The sequence below is a fragment of the Lissotriton vulgaris genome, chromosome 11 (assembly GCF_964263255.1).
Source record: "Lissotriton vulgaris chromosome 11, aLisVul1.2, whole genome shotgun sequence".
In the NCBI taxonomy this organism is placed as follows: domain Eukaryota; kingdom Metazoa; phylum Chordata; class Amphibia; order Caudata; family Salamandridae; genus Lissotriton; species Lissotriton vulgaris.
This window is the reverse complement of record NC_141699.1, coordinates 228,250,127-228,270,875: the sequence shown is the minus strand read 5'-3', so window position 1 is coordinate 228,270,875 and position 20,749 is coordinate 228,250,127.

Below are 20,749 nucleotides of genomic sequence, written 5' to 3'. Positions count from 1 at the left end.
CTAATATAGACTTTCACACAGTTTAGTCACTAACCACTGCAGTCAGTAAGACATGTTCAAACACTCACTTACACAGTCAGTCAAGCACCTACGAAATAATTCCTTTAGGCACTTGTAAATGCATTCATATTCAATACACCTTGGCATATATATATATATATATATATATATATATATATATATATATATATATATATATATATATATATATATATATATATATATATATATATATATATATATATATAAAACATATCTAAACTTTACAGAAGAAACAAACATTCATTGGATGATGTCATGAGTGATGTCATGAGTGATGTCATTTGAGATGTCATTAGTGATGTCATCAGTGATGTCACTGACCATGTCATGAGTGATATAATATGTGACATCATCAGCAGTGCATTGCGGGCACGCGAATTATAGTTAGCTCAACTAACTATAACAGGTGAATTTCTATGGTTTTATATGAGTCAAATGTTCAACTAACTATAACGTCCCTGAAACCTATGTTTTTTTAGTGAATATATATATATATATATGACAGCTCCACTCGCACCAGCCTGTAGCACTCAAGAGTGCTACAGGCTGGTGCGAGTGGACCTGTCATTTATAATCCAGTTGCACCGCGGAACCAACGCTTTGGATATATTAGCGGTTTTTCCCACTACAAGGACGCCGTTTTTCGAGGGAAACAACAGAGCAAGCGTCCCTGGATTACACCGGGTAAGAGACTAACCGCTTTTGAACCACACATGTAAAGTTGGAACACCGCTGGCGAGATAGGTTCACATTTCGTGGTCACGGCTGTAACCACGAGCGTTAACAATGTTCTGTGAAACGGAGAGATGGAAGGCTGAAGAAGGCATGTTCAAGAACAAGAAATAGGCTGCTGGGGCACAGGGGGAGGCACCTGACACCACTGATAGAAACGCAACAGACTTGAATGCGAAGTTGATTGCGTTAGAACGTCTCTATGAAAGAGAATGCAGAAAATGGTGGGAAGCGACGTCGCTTCAAAATTACATAGATGTTGACCGTGTGCCTAGAGGGCTGAGGATCTACACTATCCCTGCATACGAAAATCCGGACCCCCTGCTACTGGACACATGGGCGGAGCATACTGCCCAGTCATGTAAGGGCAGTTTGATGATACTGGTACGCTTTGCCTGGTCCGATAGAGATAAAGCCTTGGCTGAAATTAAGGAAATTGAACATGACCTCACAAAAGAACAAGATCAACCCAAATTGGAAGAAAAATGTGAAGCAATGAAGAAAAGATTGAAAAAATATGAAGAGAAAATCAAACTAAGAAAGGAGGAGAAATTTGAGAGAGATGAAAAAGACTATTGCATGGGAAGGGTACTCACCTTCTCAAAAAAATATGACCAGCCACGCAAAGAATTGAAAATGAGAAAGAAAAAACAATCTGGGACAAGTATCCCTGTGCCTGAAACCTCGGAATCATCGCTAACTGGAGAAGAGGTATCAAGCGAGGACGGTCACGAAGACGTAACTGAACCCTCGGGTTTTCAGGAGGAGTATCAAGTAATGCGCACAAAACAACACCCAGGGGGGAGGGGCAAACCCCCGGAAAGAAGAACACAAAGAGGAAGACGAAGAGGGGGGGCTGGAGCCGCAAACACCGTGGGCTCGCCACCCGTAACCAGGAGCATGAAGAGTGCCTACAAGAAGAAAACATAGACATTGTAGACAATCTTACTATTGTCAACTTGACACCAAAAATCCTGACTACCGAGGAACAAAACATCTTAAAATTGGGACTCACTTTTTGCCCTGAAAAAAACTTTAGTTTACGCAAACACGCATAGACTTGTTTAAGTTCACCCGCAAACTAAAGCTGTATAAATATTTTAAGCTGAAACCTCCCTTACCCAAACCAGCGGCTGCTGGTGATACGGAAGAAAGCACATTGCTATGTAAAGATCTTGCGGGCATTCGATCTCTGGAAGAACTGAGAAGGGAGGTAGAGGATGAGGATATTGTCAACCTAAGAGACACACAAATGGTGACACATATGGAAGTACCGCAAAGAGGGGGTGCTACGAACTTCAAACCGAGTTCCACTTTCATGCCAATAATGGGAACGGATGCGATAGACACTTTTTCTGAAGCTGTGATTCAGGATTTAAGATCTCTCAGATGTAAACACAAATCGGATCATGGTAGGTCTAACTTCACCTATAAACAACAAATAGCATTAAAAAAGCTATGTGATGATTCGTCCCTGGTGTGCAAACCCTCGAATAAAGGAGGAAATATTGTGTTGTTAACTAAATTGCAGTATGAACAAGAGGCACTGCGACAACTTAACGATCCAAACACGTATATGAGAGTTAACGAATCTACATATAACAAGAGCATTAAAGACTACCACGATATGATACTGAAATGGTATAATAACAATATGCTAAATGGTGATGAACATTTGTTTTTGAGATGCTTAAACCCAGTGACCCCGACCTTTTATTATCTACCTAAGATACATAAGGATCCGGTGAATCCCCCCGGGAGGCCTATTGTAGCTTCTCAGGGCAGCTTAACTGAGAATTTATCAATTTATGTTGACTCTTTTCTTTCTCCCCATGTGGTCAATCTGAAATCCTATCTGAAGGATACTAAACACTTTTTGAACTGTATTGATCGAATGGATTGGATGGATGGGTATACTATGATGGTCATTGACATTGCTAGCTTGTACACATGTATCGAGCATGATGAAGGACTTCAAGCTATTTCCTGGTTTTCGGAGAGTAGGCCAGTGAAATACTATGAACACAATAAAATGTTGATGGAATTTCTAAGATTCTGCCTCAAGAATAACATTTTCCTCTTTGGCAAGAACCTCTATAAACAGCTAACAGGCGTGGCGATGGGCACTTGCTCAGCCCCTAGCTTCGCGAATTTATTTGTGGGGCACTGGGAGGAGCGGGTGGCTTGGTCCGAAACCAACAACAAATGGAATGACCTGGTGAAATGTTGGTACTGCTATATAGACGACCTGTTCATCATCATTGAAGGGCCAGTTGAACTAGCTGAGGAATATCTAGAGGTACTCAATAATAATGATAACAACTTGAGATTTACAGGAGAAATCAGCCAAAAGGAAGTCAATTACCTGGATTTGACTGTTTTCGTTGAAGGTGGTAATCTGCATACCAAGCTCTTTCGCAAGGCCACCGCTGGCAATTCGACATTATATGCGACCAGCGGGCATCCTAAGAGCTTGGTGAATAGTATACCGTATGGTGAACTATTAAGGATAAGGAGGAACAACACTAAGGACAATGAGTTCAGAAAAGCAGCCAGCAACTGCATACAAAGGTTCAAAGCTAGGGGATATAATGCAGAAATACTCAAACAAGCTTTAAGTAAAGTGGAGACTCTAGAGAGGAGCAAGTTGCTGGAAGACAAAACTCATGAAAGAAACACTGAGACTGGGCAATTTCGACTTATAACTACCTATTCTTGGAATTCCGGAGACATCAAACGCATTCTGCGTAGACATTGGAATATCCTGATGACGGATAATGTTATAAAACAAGAGCTGCCCTCCTATCCTCTAGTAACATTCAGGAAAGCCAGAGCACTAAAAGACTATTTGGTCCATAGTCACCATGATGAACTGAAGCCCAAACCTAAAATTGAACCTATGAAAGGTTTCTTTCCCTGCGGACGGTGTAAGGCGTGCAAGGGAAGCAAACGCATTACTAAATACAGCATACCAGGTGTTAAGGAACCCAAGAAAATTCTAAAATTCCTCACATGTACCACGCCTTATGTGGTGTACTGTCTGACATGTCCTTGTGGCAGAAGGTATGTGGGCAGTACAACCAATCCGGTGAAACTGAGAATATTAGAACACCAGAGAGCTATCCAGAATGCAGATGTTAGTTATCCTGTTGCAAGACACTTTGACAAAGAGCATGGACGCAACAGAGAATTACTCACCTTCTTCTGCTTGGATTCTGTCCCAGTTAGTGTTAGGGGCGGAGATAGACTCTTAAGGTTAAGGCGATTAGAATCACGATACATTATAGACTTGCTAAGCAAAATGCCTACTGGACTTAACATGCATGAGGACTTAGCTGTGCATTTGGTATGAATACAGATATTCAGAGTTATGGAAAATTGAATTGACTGTATCATTGCTTTATGTTTTCTGTTTGTTTCTAAATTTTCAACTGTGACGATGAACTGATTTCTAATAGGAGTTATATTGTCCATGAGGGTTGTGGCACGTTGCAGATACTATGAATGGTTTATGCCCATCCAGGGCGTGATAATGCAGATATATGGGGATCATGTGCTTTGTGTAGATATTGTAGCCATAATGGCTCTTGCGAGTATTATTATCCAATGATTACACCAAGCTTTTACATCTGTATACTTGAACCCATTCTAAGATGGCGGATGCCGATTGAATTTGAGTTTTATTTTAATTTATGTTTGCCCATCCAGGGCGTGATTTAGTACTACACATGAGAATCAGTCGCATTGTGTGGAGATTGTAGCCATATTGGGCTTTTTGCATTTGAATATTGATTTATGCATTATTGTTAACATAAGCGTTTAGCACAATGCTTTCATATCCACTCTAAGATGGCGGATGCCGATTCTAATTTGAGTCCTATCTTTATGTTTATTACTCGTGCAACACGAAAGTTTAAATGAATGAGTATTGGAACTTCCCACTGTCTCATTACTGACGAAGGCCGAGTGCCGACAGCGCTATTTGTGAGATTAAAACTTTGTGAATCCTATCTTTGGAGTGCTGCCTCCTGTTTCCCGAGTTTTGCGGGGAGGGACTGTTGGAGCGGACATATATATATATATATATATATATATATATATATATATATATATATATATTTCATTCCAAAAATCCCCGTCGCAGAGGGAACACAAATTGTTGGTGCCCGCGTTGGAGACGGGGAATGTGTCTCATTTATTTCATAAACAAATGATGGCGCGGCACACTTCTTGGCGGTAAAGATGTTGTTTATTATCAGATCAAGAGCAAAACTCCTACGCGTTTCGAACTAATGTTCTTGGTCACTGCCGTAGGAGTTTTGCGCTTGATCTGATAATAAACAACATCTTTACCGCCAAGAAGTGTGCCGCGCCATCATATATGGTGAGGGTGTGAGTCATAGTTACTTTATGGATTATCATAAACATTATCTGCAGCAAGCATAAAGGCACGCAGTCTCACATACCTTACAAAATACCTTTATAGCTTGTATTTAAAAGTTTAAAAATGCACTTATTTGCAAATGTGGGCCACTTTTTTAGCCATATTACTCTCTAAGAGAGCACTCTTATTTTGGTGCCAGTGCCTATTTTCTGTCAAAGTCCAAGCTTGGAAGCAAGACACAAAAGAGCAGGTTGCAATGGCACCATGGAAATGCTTGCTTTGCTTTGATGACTGTTTCAGACTTTCAAATGAAGATAAATTGAAGTGAATTGACACCATTGAAAGAAGGTGGATGCTTTAAATGAGCGCCCCTTAATTTAGACAACCTCCTTCTGTAGAAACTTTTATGGGCCTCATTCCGAGTGCTCTGTTTATTCTGGAAAGTACAACTGGAGTAACATGTGATACTGCCAACTGTGATATTTTTGAAGGCTGAGTATTCCTCCTGATTTCATGTTAGGCGCCTCAGAATGGGAGCTAATACTCTAGTACTGCGTGCTATTCCAGCTGCGAGCTCTAAAAGGAACATTTCTGCATTTTCCCATGAACGAATTACACTTGGTTTTATTGGGTGAAATTGTTGTGGGTTAAAGCACATATTTTATTGTTAGACCAGGCATAGACTCCTGTTTGCATTCTAATCAGGGTTACCAGCCTATGTGAAATTAAATACTCATCCTATTAAACATCAAAAATGCACAAATCTACACAAATGCTATGATTGATAGATTAAAACAATTTTGTGAATATTTTCTTACTTGCTATCGAGATTATCTGACTACTCACATCTCAAGGTGTTTCCTGGCAGTGTATATTTCGCAAATCTTTGAAAATCAGAAAGTACATCATTCCTGAGCAAGAACATGCTCTAGTAATGTTAGCAGAATATCAGTTTGTTGACCAACATAAAAGACACACAGTAACAAATAAATTTGTGGGGAGGTTGCAAGTCTGAAATGCCCTACGAAGAAATGGCTAGCTCAAAATCCAGCCGACAAGAGACAATGGACAGAGACCAGATTATACAATGATAATAGGATATTGCCAGTGCCTAATTTGCAAAAGAATATGTGTTGGGTCACTATGTTTTGTTCAGAATCCTTGGTCCCTATCAAAAATGAGGGTGCTGTATACTAGGGCTGCATAGTACTGATTAGAGATCGGTGGTATGTTTTATTTCTCCCCCGGAATTGCAAGAATTATGGCCCACATGCATCATTGTGACATTTTGCACTTCCTAATTTGCGAAAAATAAGGAATCGCAAATTAAGAAGTGCAAAATGCTATGCATCATTATTTTCGGTATTCATTTGTGATTCGGTAAAAATCGCAATTTTTACCGAATCCCAAATGAATACCGAATTCTTAAGTTAATTTTCGCAATTCCCATTGATTCCTATGGGCCAAAAGGCCCATAGGAGTCAATGGGAATTGCGAGTGGCACTTTGAAAATTTCATGGGTGTCCTAAGGACATGTGTGTGTGAAACATGAATGTTGAAAAAAATACATTTTAAGCATTTTAAACACTTTTTCCAAATTTACCGAGTGGTTCAACCACTCGGTAAATTTGGCACCCTAATTGCGAATTTACAGTTTTAAATTTAATGATGCATTGCTTTTAAGAAATCGCACATCTGCGACTTCTTAAAAGCACCCGCAATTTTAGAACTCGCAAACATGTTACGAATTCTAAAATTGCTTCATGCATCCCAAAAAGCACTTTTGCATTCGCAAACGGCCGATTTTAAGGAATCGCACCGTTTGCGACTACAAAAATGCTTGATGCATGTGGGCCTTAGCTACTCCGCATTACTCTCGTAATGCAGAGTTCCAGGCGAAATCCGCCAATTGCTGTGTCTGGAAATTGTTCGCTGTGAGGCTCCAGAAATACGCGCTGGTGAGCTCAAGCAGGTTTTGCCATTACCTAGCATGCTTTTCAGTTGCAGTCAGAGGGCTACTTCTCAAGTAGATTTGCTGCAGCTAGAAAATAATTTTTACTCAAGCGATAACAAAATCAACTCGAATTGCTGTGCGGTCTTGCGCATCACATGTTTACCAGGGGATGAGGATCTAGAGTAGGAGTACCAGGAGGGCTATTATGATGAGGAAGAGGTGGAACAGAATAACCAGAAGGAGGACGATCAAGATTAACTGAGGTGGAGGACCAGGAACCAGAGGAAGAGGAGCAGTACGCTGAGGAGCTGCACCAAAAGGCAGACCAGGAAGATGAGGAGAAGGGATTGGACCAGGTATACCATGGAAAACTTGAGGACTAGTACTAGGGGAACCATGAAAATGGGAGCAATGAGCATCATGGTCGGGAGAGCAGGTTCAGAAGTACAAGAAGGATGAGAAAGATTAAGACCAAGAGTACTATGTCCATTGATAATGAGGACCAGGAGCAGTACCAAAAGGAACAGAAACAAGAAAAGTCAACACAAGTCCTGTGCACACGTTGCGTTAAATCAATATCAAAAGTTTTTTTTAAACAGTTATAAGCAAATTTGTAATCAATGAAACAAGGTAGACACATGTGAATGGTTTCTTTTTAAATGCAATGTATCAAGTCTTCCTTTTGGGAAGAGAGACCTCAAAGCAAAACAACCAGCCGACACGTGTTTCATCATGCGGGCATGAAGCCCGTGACTCTTCAGGGCTGTTGAGATTTACAAAGTTAGCAGTTGGTTTAGCCAGTGATATTTCCAACCCGGCATGAATGGGTAGAAAATGTAGAGTATCTGTTGTGGGTGATAAGGTGAAAAGAAAGCGAAGGACGGACGGGTACAGCCGTCGTCGCTGGTATCTGCTTTTTCCGCCAATAGCGAAAAGAAAGCGAAGGACGGGCGGGTGCAGCCGTCGCCGCCGAAATCTGTATTGGTACCGATAGTGGAAGACCGGTGGTGTCCTCTCTTCTGTGTTGGAAGCACTTCCTTTTTTACATACCGCTACTAGCCCAGGCTCCATTCTTCCTGCACACGCTAAACCCCTACACAGAACCCTTAGAAACAAGAAAAGTATTAGGAACTTAAGGGGGCTCAAGACGAGAAGCTGCAGCATCGAGAACACCAGGAGGACCAAATAGATCAGAATTGGGAGGGTCAGTAGGAAGAGGACCAGTAACAGCAGGACTAGGAGCAGGAGGGGAAGCAGGATGGTGTGGAGTAGTCCTAGGGAAATGAGTACCAGCATGAGTAGGAGTTTCAGTGCCCAAAGCTCTGCTCAAAAGCATGAGACTGGTGCTATTAAATGTTGGTGTACTGAATACTAAGGCTGTGTAATCCTGAATTCACCTCATGCCTTTTTAATCCACTTGCAGGCACTCTCTGCCCCTTTACCTCATTTTGTAAGTTCCTCCTTTTTTCCTATGGGGTGGTTTTTCCAACTTTCTCTTCCTCCTTTTCCCCCCTATGTGTTTTCCCTCTCTTGCTGTCAATAAATGATTGGTGAGGAAAAATAAGTATCAGGTTCTAGAAATGAGTGGCGGTGGGTACCACTGACAACCTCCAGCTCAATTAAATCACTGGCCGGAGGGTGAAGGAGGAGGACCGGGTGGCACAACACGGGGAAGAGAAGGACCTATAAAATGGAGGATGCGAATCAAGACTAGGGGAATAAAATCAGGGCCTAAAATAGGAGCAGAAGTGTGAGAAGGGTAGTGGTGGAGGTCAGGGCAAGACGAAAGACTAAGAGGAGGAAGAGGACCAGAAGGAGGAGGATAAGTAGCAGAAAGAGGAAGCAGAATTGGGGTATTGTGAAGAAGAGGAGAGAGACAAGGTGGAGGAAGAGGGAAAAGTGATTCTAGGCACCATGTATAAGTGCGCACTCTTAGTTACAGTGGCCTTACATCTTATGAATGATTCCTACTTTACTTAGGCCTGCATCCCTTTAGAGAACCCTGTTTTTTCAGCCAAAATCAATCTTAAAATGGAGCCTATTTCTGTTCAAATTAGTAAACCAGAAGACCTTTAGTATCACATTATTCCTGTTGCCTGTTTCTTTGGGCAGAGTTTGCCAAAATGAAAGCATAGACTGACAGTCATTGGCTCCACCCCCTCGACGCCGCAGCGCATGAAGGATTCCCATTTCTTCCAAAAACAGTCTATGGGATCCCAGTAAATAAACAGCATATGTTAAGTTATACAAAAATGCCATTTATTAAAGTGACATAGCAATTCAAAATTGTTTGCGTTTTATTTTTTAGCTTGTTCTCTGACTGATCTCATGAGAAATCAGCATGCTGCTCTCTTACATGGCTTCTGTACACGTTATCCAGGCCTATGCAAATTACCAGCCTCGCAGAGGACACACGCTTTTCCTGTAGTGGGGGTAGATGAGATAGGGGAGAAAGGGAAGCAGCAGGTGGCGTGAAAAACTAACAATGGGAAAAACAAAAGCATTCTGGGAGCTCTTTGAGATTCAGTAAATAATGCATCGGCGCTGCGTCGCAGCTGTCAACGTGAGATTGCTCATATTACATTCGGATTGCTTTCTGCACTTCAATTCGTTCCCATGACGCATCTCTCAATTTCAAGTATCGTCACATAATAGACGTGTTGTTTTTTCTCCCCCTCTCGACACAAGGCTGTCATATGCATACAGGCATTTCTGAAAAAAACACGCACGCAAGCATACTCGAATCTTGCAGTTAGTGTATTAGCTTGGCCTTACTATATTATAAACTTACAACCCTAAGGTTATAAAAACACGTGCACGTCTATGCAGAAGGTGCATTCAAAATGTTTGCTAAATCACTGCCAGAGGTTGTACAGAGATCACAGTAACAAATAGTCAGCACCCTGGACTATCGTATTTCGCCTAGAACATGTAACCTAGAGGCTGCACATTTTTCAGCACGGTTTTCTGTGGCACATGTTCAACTCACTGATCTACCTCTAGCCAACTCTGAAGCTTTTTTTATACCCAACACAGCTGTTCGACCGTTGGATAGTGTTTCTGTACTTATTTGTACCCCATTCTGTAGCATTTTATTTGAGCACTTGGATTAAACAGACGAAATATACACTATTTGTCTTTAAAATGTAACACGGGTGTTATTATTACTATACTCCATGGTTCATAGTTTAGTTTACCAACCACAGAAGGATAGAAAGGTGGGTCAATCCTTCCAGGATCTGAAACTGCAAATCTACTGGTTTAACATTTCCTTTTTTTCATCATCCATCTGTATAGAAAGTGACATCACTGGATTTCCCATCATCCATCTGCACAGAAAGTGACATAACTGGTTTCTCGCACATGGCACTCTTCACTCTACCATCCTCCAATGACCAATGTAATCCCGGCTGCAACATTGATGTGCCAAGGTTGTGCCAAATGCAAACCAATCTGTGTTCACCCATGTCTGGACCACACCCACCCCTAGGGATCCTTGATCTTCCCCCACCCGCTGATACCCTGCTGCAATCTTCCATGCCCTAAACCCTGGCTGCTGTTTGCCGCACTGCTACCACAGTGCACAACACAACAGGGAAGAAGCATCCACTTGTGCCTCCTACATGTTCTCATTCACTCTCCCACATCCTACATCCACCATTCCCACACCAACATCACTTATCAACCCACTTGCTCACATTCACACAAACTAGCCACCTGCTCACTCTCACACAGACTAAAAACCACCCAAACAACATGCCACACTCACATGCATGCCCACAAAACCTGCTTGATCACCAAATATGCCACAGAGAAATGGGACCTACTGCAAGACCATGCTCTGGACCTGCTATTTCTCACAGAAACGTTGCTAAACCCAACCACTGAACCAGACATTGCTTTAGCCATCCCTGACATCTATAAGATCGTTAGGCATGACCATCAGCATAATCCCATATTCAAAGATACCATCACCGGAAAAAACTACACGGTCACCTCCACCAGCTACATGGAACATCTCACATTCAAGATACCCATCTCAGCTAATTTTTCCCTGGGTGGAACCCTTATTTACAGACCACTGGACCCCACACAAATGTATCCAACTACATCACAAGCTTTGTCGCCCTCCTCATCATCAGCACCAGTGCCTTCATCTGCATTGGAGACCTTAACATTTACATAGAAGACTGCACTAACCCAAACTTTATGGCCATTTTAGAAAACTTTGTAAACCTTTGCCTCACCCAGCACGTTACCAACCCCATCCCCACCACTGGACACCTATTTGGCCCTAAATTCTTCTCAATCAGCAACATCAGAGTTGACAAGCCAGCAACTATGACCTGGACAGGCCATGCCCTCATCAGTTTCAGCATATCTATCCCACACCCTTACAGACTTACTATTACCAGAAGCCTCTGCCGCAGCTGGAAAATCATCTCAAAAGAGGAGTGGGCTTCCTCCCTTCCCAAGCACTGACCCAAGCACACCAGAGACTTGCTGAAAGTTATTGAAAATCTCAGTAGCTGGATCAACGCATATGACCCTGGCTCCCCTCAAGTACAACCAACGGCAAGAGCCTCACCAAAGGCCAGCTGGTATATAGAGGACATGAAGAAACACCACTGCAAGCAACTGGAGTGGAAATGGAGTACAAGCCAAGACACCTCAGATAACGATATCTTCAAATCTGCCCTAAGATGCTACCCTCAGCAGATGTGGAACACCAAGTGCACAGCTCTTACAGATTGAATCAACGCCATCATCAAATAGTTCATTGCTCCTCCTGCCACCTCCAGCAACATCAGCCCCTCAAAAGACCTTTGTAACAAGCTCATGAAATTCTTCTGTGCCCAAATCACCTCCCCTGGACTCTGTCAGCCCCGCACCTCAGCTGCCCATCATGACAGCTGAAAGAACCACGACCTCCTGGCCTGTAGTCACTGCCATCAAAATCACTGCTACCATGAAGTCTATCCACTTGGGGGCTTCATCTGACCCTTGGCCCCACCACACCTTCACCAAAGGACTCCTACCGATCAGCAAAGCTCCCAGCAAAGGTCTTAGAGGAACTAACAATGACACCTCACAACCATCTCAGCAAACACCAGCTCCTCTAAACCAGGAGGCTCGGATTCAGACCTAACCACAATACAGAAATAACACTCTTCACTGCCACAGCAGAAATCCACATAATACTTGACAGAGGAAAGACGGTAGCCCTCATATCCTTGACCTCTCTACAGCATTTGACATGGCCCCATGTCCCATCCTGCAAGAAATTAGCATTCAAAGACTCACTTTCTGCTGGATCTACTTCTGAATAATGGATAGAACACAGACTGTCACCATAATTCTCAGTAGTCTTCAAACTCATCTGCAGAGTGCCTCAAGGCTCTCTTTTCAACCTCACCCTTGCATACATGATCTCTCTGGCCAGCATCATCCACACACATGACACCACCATCAGGGGCCTTATCTATGACTCCACAGACAAGGCTTGCATTGTTTTACCAAACAAGGATTGCCAGAAATATTTTTATGATACCCAAACATTGTATTAAAACTCACTCAGAGGGGAGGAGCTACGACACCAACCAAGATGGCCGCATAGTCTCCCGGCTCCGCTGACCTCCGTCCTACGCTCTACTATCCTGTCATCTATCCTCATCTCCTGCTCCGGATCCGTGTGTGTGACCCGATTTGCACTCCGATGAGGTGATCCCGGAGTTTCTCCGACACCGTGGAGCGGAGTAACGTCGAGGCCTAATTTTAGGCCTAACCCAGCCGAGAAGCCGGTGTCTCGAGTGCTGGCCTAGCCGGGTCCGAGTTGAACAACAATGGACTGTTGAATGCGGTTGGGTCCGGTCTCTGGAACATTCGGAATTTTGGGATTGCTCTGCTACCATCTGCTGCCTGGTGTTCTATAGGAGGTGAGGTGACAAGTGACGCACGGCGCTGTGTTGCGGGGGTCACGGACCGGGGGTCCGGCATTCATATTGCCGGTGCCCCTTGGGTTGGAATCTCACTACGCGCTACTGCACGCTACCAGTCTGTCCCTCATGGCTCACCCCTGCTCCGCCTCATCTTCCCCCGGAGAAGGCGCCTCTCCTGTGGGGAACACCATGCCTGAGGAAAAATGGAGGCTGACGGAGCAGGCTCAAAGTGGCCCGTCATTGCGGACGGTACTGGAGGCCCTTGTGGCACTTCAGGAGACTGTTAAAGCCCAGACCTGCAGCCTGTTGTTGGCGGCGGATGGAATCAAAGGATTGAGACCGGATCCTGACTTAACGCCCGAGACCCGGCGGCCAGCCCGCCTTTCAATTGACGCCCCGGTGGCGTACTTAGACCCGGCGCTGGAAGCTGTATTTGCCCCTATCGCAGTGGATCTACCCGAAAGTACTGTGCTTGGTGACTCAATTAATCCGTTGGAATCCCCGGTTTTGCAACTGTCGGAACATTTACATGCTGTCCCCACTTCGGATCCTTTTAATTGGTACCGTGAACTGTTTTGGACTGTGTCGACCCCCCTCCCCAGTCGCTCTATCACGATGGCGTATGGGATAAAGCCTGGCTTCCGAGACTGGGAGGGGTATCGTTGGTACCAGCCAGCTAATTTGGGACCTGCCGTTCCTTTTTCATCTGTGGACCCCTGTTCTGCTAACTTCTGTGTACCTTTTGACATTTTGAGGACGGGGCGTTCTTCCCCTGAAGGACTCAGCGAATTTAATCGACGGGGCCAAGGCTGAGATTGCTGTCTGGGTTGTTCATTGTGGTATTATGGTTAACGGGATTGTTTTATTGAATTAACGGAGTCCGGGGCGGGGTTGGTTAGGACGGGGGCGAGAGACCGGGAGTGCATTGAATAAAGCCCTCCTCCATTTCCCCTCTTCGGGTGGGGTTTAATTTCTTTTCCCTTTTTTTCCCTGTTTCTTTTATATTTCGGGTGTCGGTTCTTGGGCGACAGGCACGCTGCTAGGGGGGTAGGCCGTAGTCATCTGCAGGGGTGCAAGTTGGGGGGTTGGGGGATGGGAGTTTTGTTTTTTCTTTGTTTCTATGGCCTCTTTTCTCTTCTTATCTTCTTTGGCCTTTTCTTTCTCTCTTTCCGGGTCAGCGTAGTCGGTTCATTGTTTGGTCCATCTTTGCTTTCACATCTGTGCCTCAACTCTCGCGATGTTTCGGGGCCACGGGGCAGGCATAAATGTTGGCGCGACCGTAATGATATGCTTGTTTATCCGGGTGTCGTCTGCTTTAACGCCACTGACCTACATGAAAACGAATTGACTGTGAACACACTGCTATTTCACTCGCCCCCTCTTCATAGCTTGAGATATTGTATGGCACCTGATCCTTCTATTTTATATTATAAAATGAAACCTTTTGTATCCTGTTCCCAATTTGATATGTCTTCCAACCAGTGCGCATTGTGGATGTAGCGACTATGCTCCCCGGGAGGCTGGTTCTGAAGTTTTGATCGCAATATTGTGTTGCAATTGCTTAGCGGCCAGCCCTGGGGGTTGTAGGCCCGTGTTTGTATCTGGTTGAAAATGTCAAATAAAGGTTTTCAAAAAAAAAAAACTCACTCAGATAGATTGTACCTTGAGACATCCCTCAGATCGGCTTCTGTTACTGTGCTCCTGGTCGAAGTGTTTAATTATATCAACTGTTGCTGTTTAACTAAATGCCTCTTGTTGTTTGTTAACCCTTTCGATGCTCATGACGAGCTCAGCTCGTCATGAGGCACGGTTGAGCTGTGCTTATGACGAGCTGAGCTCGTCATGAAACTATAGTATTCAAGCAAGTTCAGCACAGGAGGGGAAAAGTCACAGCAGCCAAGGTGTTAATTCAAGGTAAACTCATATTCAAGCAACAAGGGGAAACTTCAACATTTACTATAAATTAACCTCTGGTGGCTTAGCACTATAGCATTCAGGCTTACCTTAGAGGTAATGAGAAAAGTGTTTATGTAGCCCACAAACAGTGACAAAGTAAAAACACAACACAGGAAAAATCCCACACCAATTTAGGAAAAATGGGGCCAATTCACAGAACTAATATGAGACAAAATCCTTAACGTACAACTTTTGGAATTCGCGAAGGCATTTGGTAGTAGTAAAGTTAGGATTTTGTCTTAAGTTAGGATTTTGTCTAAGTTAGGATTTTGTCTTACGACCAAAACTCATGACAAACTTCAGTTTCACTTAACTTTAACTTAAAACAAAATCCTAACTTAAGACAAAATCTAATTTAAGACAAAATCCTAACTTTACTGCTACTAAATGTCTTCTGTGAATACCAAAAGTAGTAAGTTTAGGATGTTGTCTCAGATTAGTTCTGTGAATTGGCCCCATAGAGTAGAATGTAATAAATAATTGAGACCACATTGATAAGAATTTAATCAGAAGAACCAGAGTTATGAATTTTTTAAGAATTAAGTTCAATCTACTGCGTTAAAGATCAAAGTGCCTTCTGCAGACATCTCGGCACACGAGACCAGGGCAAAGTCGAAAGTTATGGGCGACCGCGATGTAGCGTGGTTCAGTTACGGGAAGTGGTGTGGACCCGGTCTCAGCTTACTTTTAGAATTAGAAGATTATTTGACAGAAATATATCTGAAAAGATAATGTTCAGTGGGGCACGGCAGCCGGCCGTGTCCGAGGAGGAGGCATCGCGGTTGGGGAGTCACTGGACAAAGTCGCAGTGAAGATTTATTCATTCAGGCTTAGTTTCTTTTCTAGATGTCAAAGCTCTCCAGTGGGATGCAGCTGCAGGTTGAATCCGACAAGGGCTCCAGGAGACTGGAAACCCTTCCAGATGTGAGCCACTGAACAGAATTTGTTGCTCCGGAGAAGACAGTAGTGGGAGATCTTGTGAAGTCAGGCTAACCTGTAATGCACCTTAAGTGGATTGGTGAACATTTAGGTCCCGGTTTTTTATTGGATTTCTTCAATCCAAATGATCAAGCCTTTTCCACCCATCCAACAGATGTAGCTTACAAGTGTTTTGTCAAGTGCAATATAGCCTAGATTTCCGATGGGCTTTGACTGTGTAAGACGCTGGAGATCTTAGAAATCACCAACATTAGGTTTCATCTTTATCTCAAAAGAAGCCATCATATTTCAAAGTTTATCCCTACAGCACCATTGTAAGGCTTAGCATCAAAATTAATGACCTCAGTGTCCAATAATGGCTACAGTTGTAAGTGTCAAGTACTAGAACCGGAAGTCCTAGTATGATAAATTATATGGACAAACCCCCAACAATAGGAAACTATAACGAGATGCTTTGCTAATTGAACCAATGTGTCAGCACACACACTGCCTTGATGAGAAAATCAATGTTAGACAAAGGATTGAAAAAAAAGTTTAACAGTGCACTGGTATCAATAGATTAAGTAATACTCCAAAAGCAATATGCGGAGTTGAAAACTTACAAATATTAGCATGACATTATGTCAGTGTTAGGCATTAATTGTGGAATCCTCTCAAAGAAATTCTCAAGCCATGAGTGAAATACAAGTAATGGCTAATAAGTAGGCTATCCTGTTTTTGGTGTTTATTTTTTGTGGATTTCAGTGGTGTTATTATCAGTGATTATGCAGCTGCCTAGCCTGCAAAATACACAAATGAAGTGTTTTTCAAGTGTTTATAAAGCATGTTATGTTTTTTGCAGTGACTGCACATTTCATTTAAAGGAGAACTAATGTAGGCTACGTAGTGCCTTCTGTAGTGATTATGGAATCAATAATGGTTGAGGAGTCGAATTGATGTATTCTTTTTATTAGAATAATTCCGAGCATAGAAGAAGAAAACATGCAGCTCAGGTGGAGCTGACTGCAGAAGAATGAATCATAACATTCTTAACTGTACAAGGTTACAGAGAACACATTACAAGGTTCTACATACAACATTCTGTACATGACATACAGCATTCCTACATCATATTCCATAAAGGAATATGCCATTACTACACATCCCCCTTCCTTGATAAATTTAACTGAAGAATAAAACCAAATAAAACAAAAGGAAAATAAAAACAAACCTAACATTAAAAACTGACAAAATCCTGAAGATTCTTTGGAGTAACTATACGTCTTCCAACCCTAGTGGACTTGTTAACAACATCACCATCAGGAACAACCGTAACTTCCTTGGGAATAGAATCATCTCCTGGTGGTTGAACTTGGGAATCAACACAACGCAAAGAACTCCTAGTAAGATTGTCACATCCCCTTTCACTAGAGAAAAAAATATATCACCCTGTGAAGGATGAGGAACTACTGGACCCTTCCTAGGAATCTGATCATGCCTTTGGAGCTCAACAAGATCTCCAGACTCATCCTCTTTCTCCAAATTAGATAAAACTTCCAACCACCAGTAATTTCTCTCTTTAACAGGAGAACTTTTCCTCACATCAGCAGCATCACCAGCTAAATCAATGCGACTCATGTGATGAACAGTACCATCATCTAGTTCTACCGTGTTCCTCATAACCTTAGAAATAACTCTGGGATTCGAAAATTTAGATTGTAGTTTCTCAGACTTCCTAGCAGACTTGACTCTAACACATTGTCCAACTTTGATATTCATGTCTTTAGTACTGTGTTTAGTGTCGAAATACAATGTATTTTTACATTGAGATTTAATGATGGACTGTTTCACATGATCAGGATCCCATTCATACTTCTTACTCCTACCAATCCAACCAGGATTTAACCTACAGTGAGGAAATCGTCCCCTCATCAACCCAAACGGACTCTCTCCAACTGTTTTATGAACCGTGACCCTATATGACCAAATCAACTTGTTAAGTTCATCATTCCAATTCTTAGTTCCTTTCTGAGCTAATTGCAGAACACCTTTCAAAACCCTGTTCATCCTCTTCACCACTGAAGTTCCCCTAGGGTGGTACAGAGCCGTAAATCGTTGTTCAATCCCAGAATTACACAAACATTTCTTCATCAAATCAGACTTAAATTGCACACCATTATCGGTTAAAATGGAAGCTGAAAAGCCTTCCCTCAAAAAACACTTGTCCCAAAAATGGATGAAACTCTGTGTATCCACACCTGTGACCACTTCGACTTCAATCCACCTTGAAAATAAATCGACAAGTGTACTTTGAAATGCCATCTTGCCAAACTACAGGACCCATTATTTTCAAAGCAATGTGCTCCCAAGGTAAATTTGGAAAACCTAAAGAGGACATTGGTGGATTAAGAGTTTTTTGTGACTTGTTTGCACTCTCACAATGAATACAGTCACGAGCATGTCTTTCAATATCCAGGTCCACTCTAGGCCACCAATACAAGATTTTAATATTCTTCTTGGTGCGAGAAACACCTGGATGTCCCTCATTACCCAAAATCACAATATTATCTCTCATGCCCACTGGAGGTACAATTTTTCCAGCTCTACACAAAAATTCCCCATCAACCCATAACTCATCATGAACCTCCCAAAATGGCATACATTTTGGATCCATTTTACAATCTTTACTCCATCCCTGAATGACTCTGTCTCTCACAGTCTGCAACACTTCATCCTTTTTGTTCTCCTCATCCCACTTATCCTTAGATGAACCTGGTGAGTCAGTAAAGTACTGCAGCCAAACACATATCATTCCAAGGATCAGGTTCAATTTCCTTGAGAGGCAAAGGAAGTCTACTGGGGAGATCTGCAATGACATTTTTAGCACCAGGCACATATTGCACTTCATAAACAAAATCTTGAATTCTCATTGACATTCTTGCAATCCTGGCAGAAGCTTTGGACAGACCCTTCGTGGTGAGCAATTTCGTTAAAGGCTTATGGTCCGACCTCAATAAAAATGTCTTTCCCCAAATGAACTTTCTAAAATGTTCCATGGCCCATACACAAGCTAATTTCTCCCGCTCTATAACCGAGTACTTCGCTTCAGCAGGAGAGAGAGAGCGGGATGCAAAAGCAATGACTACTACATTTCCTTTCTCAGTGATCTGGGACAACACACCCCCCAAACCTGTTCCACTGGCATCAGTTGTAACAATATTGTTCGCCAGCGGATCAAATCCCTGGAGTGCAGGAGCATTGGCAATGGCTTTCTTAATACATTCAAAAGACCTCTGACACCCCTCATTCCATACAAAAGGAACCTTGTTCTTCATCAGTAAAAGCATCTCATGTCTTTTGCGAAACATTATAAACAAATTTCGCATAAAATTCTGCCAAACTACGAATGAACGCAAATCATCCTTTGATTTGGGAACAGGGGCATTGAGTATAGCTTCCACTAAGGTATTGTTTGGTTTAATACCATCACCTCCAATTTCGTGGCCTAAATACGTGACCGACTTTTCAGAAAACTTACATTTGGTACTTTTGGCTACTAAGCCATTGTTCTTAAGGATAAACAATACTTCTCTCAATAGAGCATCGTGTTGGGCTTTGTCCTTCCCCATTATCAATATATCATCTTCGAAAAATACGACCTCTTTAATGTGGCCAAATAAGTTAGACATGAGCCTCAGAAAAACGGCAGCGGCCGATGCCAATCCAAAAGGCATACGTCTAAACCTGTAACACCCGAAGGGTGTACAAAACGAAGTAAATTTGCTACTATTTATGTCCAGAACCACTTGATGATATGCCGCCGAAAGGTCTAGAGTGGAGAACCATTTTGCACGACGTGTCAAAGCAAGCATTTCATCAATTCTGGGAAGGGGAAACTGGTCTACCAAGATGTTAATTTTAAGATACCTGAGGTCCACACATAAACGGACTTTGCCATTGGATTTACGGGCAACGACCAATGGAGAAACTTATTCGGCAGCCTGTATTGGTTCAATTACTTTATTAGCAAGCATTTTGTCTAACTCCTCCTTGGCCTCTTCTCTGATAATGAACGGAATATTCCTAGCCTTATGAACTTTAGGACATCCTCCCTCTTTCAAACAAATCTGATGTGTAAAACCTTTAAGTTTTCCCATGCACTTCTCAAATACTTCTGGAAATTCCTGTAAAACCCACATCTTGGTGTCTACACTTTCACAAGATACCAAAACCTGCTCTTTACTATTAGGATTAAGGATTATGTCCAACATCTTCTGGTCCTTCCATCCCAAAACCGATGGCCCCTCCTCAGATATGTACAGCTTACCTGTACATTGTCTTTCCTTAAAGCGGAAAATCAATTTTCTGAAACCTAACATTTCTATGCTTTTACCAGTATAACCTTCAGCCGCAATGTCATTTGGTTCTAACCATTCCCAATTGACGTTGATAAACTTATCCCTCCAAACATGCTGTGATACAATCGTAAAAGGCGAACCTGAGTCAGCCGCCAACTGCATCAAAACTCCTCCCAACGAAATGTGACACAAGGGTTTAGAAGAACAATCACCAGTGATATTAAGTACAACTTTTTTCATTTGTACCAAATTCCCTTGAGTATCAGAGTCACTTGAGGCTGAAGAAGACGTATCTTGGACATATGCAACCTTTCCCTTTGAATTTTTGTTGTTCTTGCGATTACACACCCTAGAAAAATGGCCTACCAAACCACATTCTATGCATTTTGTAGACTTAGCAGGACACCTTTCATACGTAGCAGAATGTGAATAACTTCCACACCTGTAACATATCACAGTGCTAAAC